This window comes from Melospiza melodia, chromosome 5 (genome assembly GCF_035770615.1).
Source record: "Melospiza melodia melodia isolate bMelMel2 chromosome 5, bMelMel2.pri, whole genome shotgun sequence".
In the NCBI taxonomy this organism is placed as follows: Eukaryota; Metazoa; Chordata; class Aves; order Passeriformes; family Passerellidae; genus Melospiza; species Melospiza melodia.
In genome coordinates this window covers 74469982-74480775 of record NC_086198.1, presented here as the reverse complement: position 1 = coordinate 74480775, position 10794 = coordinate 74469982, and positions in this window count along the sequence as shown.

Below are 10794 nucleotides of genomic sequence, written 5' to 3'. Positions count from 1 at the left end.
CTCAGTAGTATTGTGTGCAGTGACAAAGCATGAAGGGATTGGCTTCATTGGTGGCCTCATTACAAAGTGTAGTCTCAACTCTGCATGCCTAAAGCACTAAGTGTACATGCAAAGGGAAATCTGGAAGTATTCTATTAATATTTTGATTCAACTCTAATAATTTTGGCTACATTCATAAATGGAAGTAAGAAAGTAACTGGGGAAGTTTGCTTTTGTATTTTAGCTAAGAGGGAAGCAGGAGGGATGCATGGAGATGTGTGGAAACCTGGAACCATTTCTTGGTTCTTCAGTGACTCTTGTGGCTGTGTAAAGCAGGGCAGAAAGTATTTCTGAGTGGAGTCACTCCCCAGGGCAGACTGGCATTGCATTAGAGATGTTTTCCACTGCCCAGAGCAAGTAAAAAGATCAATACAAATTAAAAATCTTGGATAATCTAATTAACCAAATCTTGTTGATTTGTTTTATCTAGCCAGTTTGAAGATATTTCTTTTCCTCCTCTTCTCTATCCTGGCTCCTAGTAAAGAGAACAGAACAATTTAAAGTTGAATTTCAAGTTAAATTATTTTTAATGCTCAAAACTTCAGATGAAATTTGAAGTAAATCTTCTTAGCTTCTGAAATTTGATCATCAATAACAAACTGTCTATCCTGTAAGAAGATAGTAAATTTATTTGAAAAGGAGAGTAACAAAGTATTTTGTAAAATATAAATATTAATTAAGTTTCCATGTACTAATTCTGGAGTGACTCTAGCCAAATACAACAAAGGGATTTGATCTCTGCTTAAAATGGACTGTTTGGCAGCCTTTTTGTGCTTTTTTATAGATCAAACCTTATAAAGAAGTCCTATCTCCAGCTGTCTCTAGCACCATATGAGAGATAGCAGTTAAATCATTACAAGAAGTGATTAGTCATGGCAAATATGCTTACCGTGGACTCTTTAAAAATCAGCTTTGTACTGCTTTTGCTCTCTTATGATTTCATGGAACTGTTTGTCTGGGAGGTGTTTTTTTAATGAATAAAATGCTAATGTTAAATCAATTGCATTTTGATTATTTTTCCATACTGAGTCTGACATAAAAGTGAAAAAGGTAGCCAAATAGCAGTAACTTGTGCAGATTATGCCACATCCAGCTTTATTAAATAACCTGCTGAAGACTATTCATTACAAAGATCAAGCTAGGAGAATGCAATGACAGTAAACTAGCAAGGAGATATGGCATAAATACATCTGTGTGGCCTTCCCATCTCAAGATTTATGGTCCTAGTCTGTCAGAAGCATTCACACTTAGGTCTACGCTGGCTAGCCACTTTCTCAATCCTCAGTTCAGAAGCTACTTTCTAGTTCTTCATCACTCATATGTAATATTCTCCAGAAAATTTAGAATATACTTCTAGGAAACTTCTGAACTGGAAAAAAAAAAAAAAAAAGGATGTAGACCTCCAAGAGACCTCTAGCAGAGGACTTAAGTGCTTCAATTATTAGGCTGGAGGCTTACTTATTCATAACAAGCCTTGCTTTAGTTAGAGCATGCTGGCTGTGCAGGTGGAATAGCACATTCCTTGAAAATAATACTGAGGCTGAAACTATCACAGTAGAATAAAACACTGCAGCAGTAACAGTTCCTCATTCATTTGCAGAGAATGAAGGTCAGGAAAGTGATCTGTTAGCCTGATCTGATTAAACTTCTCATGTTGGTTGACTGAACTCTTACCTACAAGGTTTAAGCTCCTTAAGGAAGAATACATAATATGGGTAAAAGCCCAGAGCCAAGTACATAATCACTAAATTACAATTTAAAGTCTTAGTAAGGACAGCCTTTATTTCCTCCAAGATTTCAGAAGCACACACTGCTTTAGGCAAATGTGACTCACCAAGTTTGCATGCAAGGAGTTTGGTTTAAAACTCAGTGAAGAACAGATCTATCGAGATAAAACTCAAATCTTGTTGGACCTGTTTATTTCCACTGCTTTTGATATGAAACTCTGTAGATAAGAAGCCACAAACTGACTGAAAAGCTGTAGGGAGAGGGAAAAGATTTAGTTTGAATTCCAGTTTACTGTTTTCACAACAGTGTTTCTATTTATATGTATAATCCCTGGTAGGGCAGCTCACCAATTGTTTAGAGACGGAGAATACTTAAAAGCAGTTGTACACAAATAAATGTAGAAAAATATAAAAGCTTGAATTCAGTAAGATATAAAGTGGACATGGCTGTATGGTTGCTTATTAAATGTAACGTGGTAAGTACCATTTGGGGATTTCCTAAAATAATGTGAGTATTGGGTATTTCTGGTGCTTCTTATCTTGCTTTCTCTGAGCCTAATGGTTCAGTAATCTTCATACCAAGGTAGCACCTTGCAGTAGCTCTTCTTCTCTGAAAGAAAATAGTTTATTGACAAGAACTGAAATCATCATTTCACTATCTGAAATTGTGCTGATTTCTCATGCACGTTGGATAAACTACCTGAGAATGTGGACCTGAAGCACATTTGATTCAGGAGTTGATTCCATTTTGAAGCCTGAGACGGAATCAAGGGGATAGAGGGGAGCAGGAGAGGCAGGTGGATGAGAGTTTAAGGAAAAGTCAATGGAAAGAGAAGCTTCTTAAATCTGGTCAGGAAATAATATCCCCTGATGGTGAGAACTTACAAGATTTGGACAGATTTTTCTTTTTCATTTAAGGACAAAGCTGAGATCTGAAGTATGATGAAATCACAGTAATTTTTGCTTTAACAGTTCATTAACAGTCAGCGTTTGTGATAGCTTTAAAAAGGTAAAATATATAATTCTGAGAAGTTCCAGTTTTCCAAGGAATGTAGTATCTATAGATTAATCTTCTATTTTGTTTACTTTAAATTTATTAGAGTTTTCACTGAGGATAAAAAAGTCTATAATCAGGAAACAAGTAGTGCCAAAGGCCAGCAGGAATGATGAGAGTCACCCTGGGGAGAAGGATAAGGCTCCACAAGCAAAATGGACTCTGTTTTTTTGTCACTCTGCTGTGCCTTGTTACCCAGCGGTGTCACCTACTCTTGCTGGAGAATTTGAGACAAATATCTTTTAAGGGATTTTAATAGGTGTGTGTGATAATTTAATTAATATCAAAGCAATCTTGTAGATTAACAGAATTTTTTTGTTAGGATGTGCCCATACATATCAAATCTTAGCAGGCTAGGTTTTCTTGCCTAGGGTGATGGGAGGGGAGGGCAAGTGTAAATAGTAAATTAATTAAAATATATTATTTCAGATATTCCCAAACTGAATATTAAATGCAGTCAAACTTGTTGTGGTACAGTAACAGAATAAACATTCTGCAGGAGGTGGGAACAGGCTCCCATGTTTGCAGAGGGAGGAGACAGGTTCTAATCAAAAAAATCAGTGTTAGCCTTCTTTTCAGATGTTCGCAAGTTGATTGATTTCCTTTTGGAACTAAAAGGATCTAAATCCATACGTCCTGCTTTACTAAACAGAGTCTTAATCAAAGGGTTGTGAAAGCTGAGCATTTCTACTGTTTCTCAGCTGTGGATTCTGTTCCGCTCTGTACAACCAGACAAATCTTTGGAGCAGCAGAAACTATATTCAGCAGTACCTTGTGTCCTAATCACAAGGATGTACAGCAATCACCTTTTTTTTGCTGCTACCACACTGATTATTTGACATTTTTTAGTACTTGAAACAGTGTCTAAGTCTCAAAACACTACATAGCTTGATGATTTAACAGATTGCCAGAATATATCGTTTCAGTATTCTGGGAGAACATAGCAAATGCTGGACAACTGAAAAAGAAGGTAAGAAACTCCTTCATAGTTTGTCATTCATTCTTCCTTACTAATTGTTTCAAAAAATATATTTAAGCTAAGTTAAATGTCTCCTATAAAGTGTTTTTTGCTTTCTATTTTCAGGAAAAAACCCAATATATATATAGAGGATATAAACAAATCAGTTTCTTCCTGCCAGAGTATTTTCTAATGGAAATGGGGGCAGGAATGAAAATGTGCAAACAGAATTGCATTATAACCAGCCTAGGTTTGCAAAACATTATCTCAGAATAACGCAAATAATATTAATAGATTAAGATGAGGACAGCATTATGAAGGATATTTTTTGTATGAATCACTATGTACACCAAACACTTACCTGCAATAATCATGACCTTAATAATCAGTATTCCAGGAGTAATGTGTAACCCAGACTTCCTCAAGAGAGTCACTGCCTAAACTTATATTAGAACCCAGATTGAGATAATACACTCTCTGTACTTTCTGTATGATATATATCTTTATCATATGGATAATGTATAATGTAGAGATATTTTCAACTAGAATTATGTTGGGTAAAAAGATTATTCAATCTCCTCACAAGGACTATATAGGCAGTGTACTGTACAAGAGATTTTTTCCAAAGGATTTGTTTGACCTTTATTGAGCCTCCCAAAGTGAACACCCTAAATTATTCCATAGCATCTCTCCAGAGAGTTAAGTCAACAAAAGGCTTTGTATCTCCAAATATTTGCTTCTCGTATGATAGCACAGTACAAATAGGATTCCATAATCAGGAATTCCACCTGATGTTTATAAAATGTAACCTTGTCTCAGCTATTGAGCTCCTCTGATAAAGGTAAGGTCTTGCTGAATATTTTCACATTCCACGAGTTCAAAATATTTTGACTGAAAAAAATGCAAAGGTTTTTTTTTCCAATGGTGTTTGTTCCTACATCACTCTAACAACAGGGTACAACCCAGATCAAAACAGTGCTGCTGTATAAGGTCAGATCCTTCATTTAATCCTCGACTGCAAGGAACTCTGACAAGAGGATCTTCCTCCCCTTTAAAATACCCTTTTTCAAAACACAAATCCAACTCAAATACTATTGAAAGTTACACTGAGAGAAAAAACCATCACATACTAACAGTCTCTACACTTTAGTGTAGGCACTTCATGCTTTTCCCCTCTCAGCTGTTCTTTCTGCCAGAATGGTTGTCAGAAGGATGCAGGAGGGGGAGCAGCCCCTTGGACAGCTCAGAGTAACTGCTGTATCAGATGAGGAGATGTCAGTGGTTTGGCATAGACTCACATTTGTGGTTAAACACAGTGTAGCTTTTTACTCTACCTTTCATGCAATTTATAATTGAAAAGCAGCAGAAGTCTAGCAGAAGAAAAAGCAGTAGTCTGAGTAACAGTTTGCTCTTAGGTGACAAATTATACCAATAAATTTCACTGATCATGTGGGACCCATGATAGGGCTGGAAAAACAAAAAAAAAAAAAACAACAGAGATGTGATGAGAACACACAGAATAGGAAGGGGAGCAAGAGCTGGTTAACTGGCACACTGTCAGCGCCATCATTGCTAAAGCTGGTGTGGAAACAACATCATGGTGTGTTTGAGTTACCCATGAGAACAGATGGGAACAAAACTTGGGAGTGATTGCATGAAATCAGGGGGTTTCCAAAGCACCATATTCTGCTTCAGAAAAGGTGGGGACATGCTGATTGCATGCTTGTCTCTTTATTAAATCCCTAACTGGTTTAGCTTTGTGATTTTTGAAAGGGTCAGCCAAAGCTTTGACCCTTTTAGAGGACATCTAACTGATCTACTTTCTAGTCACAAAGTCCACAGCTGCTTCTGGAGTTGGCAGCACATAAATAAGGCTGGGTATCTAGATCAGTTCAGCTGAGCATTGCAGGGCAAGGAGCTCTGTGCCTGAAAATAGGAACACAGATCTGTTTTAACAGCTGCAAAGGTTACCAGCTCCAATATAGTCACTGTGGTTCAATCATCTGAGGAAACATTGACATGCGATCCTTGCCTGTCACACAGATTGCTGCTTACAAGTCTTTCCAAGTAAGAGATAGTAGTATTTTCAGGTTAATTTAGGATGGTGGATTACTTCTGCTCCTTTGTGCATTGCTGAGTTATCCCTCCCCTGTTTTACAGATAAGTAAAGCTTATATTGCTGGTTGTTTGTTTCTTTTGAGGGCTGTAATATTTCCAGTGGATGCCTAACAGGAAACCCATGTATAGTAAATCATTCTGTGGAGAACTGCCCTACTGACATCTGGGATTTTGTGTCATTCAGTCCTCACTTTCTCCCAACCTCTTTTTCCATTTTCTGACTTTTGTAGGTTTATATCAGTCTGTCTGGTCAAATGTCTATAACTGGAAGTATTCCAAATATAGAATATTATTATGTTCTCAGTATTTCTTTTTATTTCTTGATACTGGAACACTCTGGAAATAGGAATATTGAAGCAGTATAAGAAAGAGCACAGATATATTTTATTCAGTGACATTCGTTTTCGATTATCTAAATCTAAAGAGACGGAGAGGAAGGTTCTGCCCCAAATAACAGGAATACTAACACTACATTATCAAACAATTATTATCTGGCAGAAACGGGGGGGGATTTTTTGTAAGGGGGACCCGCGGCGCAGCTCCAGCCCCACTTGGAGCGGCGGATGCCTCGGTCGCTATTCCTGCCGTGACCGCCAGAGGGCAGCCTGTGCCCACCAAAGCACTGCCTGATGCCTGAACTCGCCTTTGGGAGAACTTGGCCTTTGGGGGGGTTTAATTACTCTGCTTCATTCTAATTAAAACTTTGTGCGGACTAAAAATGAAGCTGTTTAAAAAGCGTACTGTAGTGCAATGTCCAAATTGTTTGAGGCCATTTTAAGACCTATTGTACAAATTTCTCAGTATAGCCTTTCATTTAGTTCTTGTATGGTTTCAATAGGACATGCTTATCTCCTCTGCCAAGAGTAAATATCTCCATTAATAAGATGCTACACCTTTAAAGTCAGTTCCTTAATTGCAGATTTTTTAATTTATTCAGGAAAAACAAGGTAGGGAATTTAGTGCTGCCTTCTTAGAGCAGCTTTCTAATGGAAATGCGGCTCTACTAACTTTCCAAATTAGTATCTCCTTCATCAATAGTACATCAGATAAATCTTTTGCATGTGTTCTCAGTTTTGTAAATATTTCAACTTTAGTGTAAACTGTGTAAACTGGTGTAAACTGTGGAGTGTAGCTATATATTACAAAAGCATACTGTGCCAGTTTTTTTAAACAATCGCCTTTCCCCTTTGATATTGCCATCGTGCCTCTCAGCCATGCATTTACAAGCCTGAGCATTCAGTGGGAACTGCTGCAGGTTCAGCACTTTTGAGAAACAGCTTACTTAAAAGTCTAAAGTTGGATTTAGCAGCTTAACATTTTTGGGGAACTTGTTATGTTTTCATAACAAGTTATGAAAATCCTCATAACTTACTGTTGTTAAGGCAAATATCTATGCAGTATATTTATGCTGCCACCAGTTTCGAATTTTCTACTTTTACTCTAATAACTAATCCTGGTTAAGGAAAGCTTTCCTTTACTTAGGGTTAGAGAACTATCAGAATCCCTCTCAATCCCATTTCTATAACAGACAGCACAATTTTATTCAAGTCAAGTTGTAGGCCTGGTTCTGCTAGATATCCAGAAAATTACGTAGGGAGGGAATAAATTTTAATTACAACCAAACTAAAGGACATATATAAAAATAATGTACCCTGCTCACTTCTTTTATAAAGGAATTAGGTCAAAATAAACTGTGCATATTACTCTTGAGTTCCATGAAACCATAAGATCAAATGTTTCTTTTTGTCACAGCATAATTTAAATCATTTGCACAAGAGGTGAGTTCAAGACCATGCATTTATTAGTCTGACTAATTTTATTTTTCACTTCCACTTGTATTTTTGGTCTTTACCAAAAGAGAAGATGTAAGAGAAGGGCAGCAATCCAAAATAGACTTGAAAAGAACTGGCATTAGCTCTTTGTCCTATATGTTGAACAAAGATAAGTTAATTTATCCTTGAACCTAGAAACTGAATGCAATCTAGAACAAGACAGAAAAGGCATGTTTTCATAGTTCTGCTGCCACAGGATCCAGGATCTGCCTGACTACCAGAGATCAGGAGTCTGTGCCAAACAGTGGAAATTATAAAAGACTCAGTTGTGAATAAGTAGCTTACAATAAACAATGGAGCAAAAACTTTCAAAGAGGAAACATAAAATAATCTGACACATCCTTGGGTTAGCTGGTAGACAACAGAAGTGGAGAACAAATACTAAAATTCAAGCCATGAATACAATAACCACCATATCCTTCCTTTTCTTCCCCTGCTTCCCCCTTCCCTTTCATCAGGTTACAAGAGCAGAGCTTTATTTAAGACAACATCCTCTTCTGAGGGCTATATGTTCTTTTTGAAATGTGCAATGTGCACCACAGTTTCCCAGTCAATCTGTGCTGTAGAATCAAAGCTTTTTTCTCTCCTGCCCCCTACTAGTATTTCAAGCTAGTGATGAAAGTGAAAACTAATAAAGTATCTTTAAATTTTCAGACTGCTTAAAGTAGTGAAGCTAAGACAAGTGTGTACTCTAAGCTCTGAGAACCTAAAGCTAATTTTAACTTGTCATCAGTAATATTCTATAATCCTTAGTCTATAATCCTTAGTCCTTTTATTTCTGTAGGTAACACAAATGGCTATTTCCCAGCTGGCTGCAAATGGTCAATGATCATGCACTAAAAGCATACTGAAAATGGGGGAACTGGGTAGAAAAGTTTAAATGTAATATCTGTACATACAACAAGAAAATATCACTGGTTGTGACATTCACTTTCTGTTAGCATTTCACAAATTTTCTCTACATCTGTATCACAATACTGCAGAAGTCAGCAATGAAAAGTTTAGGTACCTTGCCAGAACATACAACATCTCATAATTACAAAATGTGTCAACCTCTCAGATTCACAGAATGGTTGAGGTTGGAGAAGACCTCTGGAGGTCATTTGGTCAAACTTCCCTGCTCGAAACCCACCTGCCCAAAACCATGTCCAGATGGCTTTTACATATTTCCAAGGATGAAGACTCCAAAACCTCCTTAAGCAAACTGTGCCAGTGCTCAGTCACTGTCACAGTGAAAAAGTATTTCCTACTGTTCACCTGGAACCTCCTCTGTTTCGATTTGTGCCTCTTGTCCTGTCAGTGAGCACCACTGAAAAAAGCCTGGATCTTTTTGTCCTTTTGCATCCTCCCTTCAGATATTTAAATATATTGGAAAAATCCCTCTGTACAACATATAGTTGCAGATAACATAAAATTCAAAACTTGACTGAAGACATTGATGAGCACCGTTAACTCATTCATTGCTCTTCCTATCTGCAAGCTAAATAAAGCAATTTGCTGCTGTGGTGTTAAGGCTAAAGCCTAACACAGCTAACAGACAAATGCCATTTAGTTCATACCTGGTGTGAAAAGCCTGTGCAGCTGCAGCCACACTGAGCTCTAGTCATAATATTCAGTTTTCATTGAAACATTTCACTTCAGAAAGTGTAGGTCAAGATGGATGCTTTAAGTACCCCGCACTCTGAAATTCTAGCATTAATGTGAATTTAGTAATGATTCCACCTGTTTTGAAGAAGATCCAATTAAAATTAGACACAGTATTTTAAGTTCCAAAAAAAGAGTACAAAGTCAGCAAACTTACTTGGTATATTGAATGGATTTTTTAAGTTTTATTTTGTCAATTTCATCTGGGCTTGGTAACAGCTGGAGAAAAAAAAAAGGAAAAACCCTTCATCCTTTATGTCTCCATTTTATCTGATTTTTAACATGCAGTCAGCCATTTTTTCTCCAACTCAGTATCCAGGGCTTCTCATGAAATACTGTTGGGTTCTGAATTCTTTATTGGAAATTCACTTTTTGAAAGAATCACTAGGAAGGATCTTACTGTTAAGTTATGCAGTATTTTGAAATAATTTACACTGTATTGTTTTCTGTGGAGGGATAGAATGTAAGAAAATAAAGATCGTGCAGAAGGTAATCTCACACCTGAGGAGTTGCAGCTGTACCAACCACCAAAGATTAGGAACAGGCCACAGCTGTGTCCAATAAGACAAGTGCTACAAAAGAGTTGGAGTTTGTTGGCTGTGCTGTGAAGAAGGAGTCAGTGCTGTGAGGAGCTTCCTCTGAGAAAATTGACGAGAAGGTATGGGACTTTTTGCAATAAGATGACAACAGTTTCCATGAAAACCTGTTCATCGCAGCAGCAGCTGCAGGCAGCAGTTGGCTATTCTTTCATTTTCAGCCTCTTCTGGTGTTATTAGATCATGAAGTTTTCAGGACTGTGGCACTTTGCAAGTTGCAAGGTTCTGACCACACCGCTCAGAGCAGTCCCAAAAGGTATTAGACAAGAACTTTTAAAGAGTTTTTCTGTGATGCAGCTGGGCCTATACTGTAATGGATCTTGATAACCATTTTGGTCCATCCTAAAGAAAACCTGCTTGATTTCTAGCCACCCTCAGGCATTTAAGGGAAAGAGGTCATGTTCCATGAATCTGTCACCTCCTTTGGTTGAGTCAGTGGCAGAACTTTGTTATGGTGCTTTACAAAGTCAGTGTTGTAGTGGCTGTATCATTCTTCACATAAGCAAATCTTACTTTTTTTCCTGGGATTACTTCTTTCCTGCCTTTGATCAGCATGTAGAAGTTCAGTTACATTTCCACAAGGCCAGCCCTTTCCTCATTTGCCCCATCCTCTAAACATGGGGGGAAAGGGATGCTCCAATTGCTCCCATTGAAGCACTGTTGGAAAGCACCTGGATAGGATATCCCTTACAAGAGTTCAGATTCAGGAGTTGGCACCCCTGGCAAATTAATCTGCTCCTCCTGTATGGCACCTTCACAGTGACCTCACATTTCTCAGCAGCCTCACAACTCCTGCAACACAGCTCTGCATCTGCACCGCTCTCAG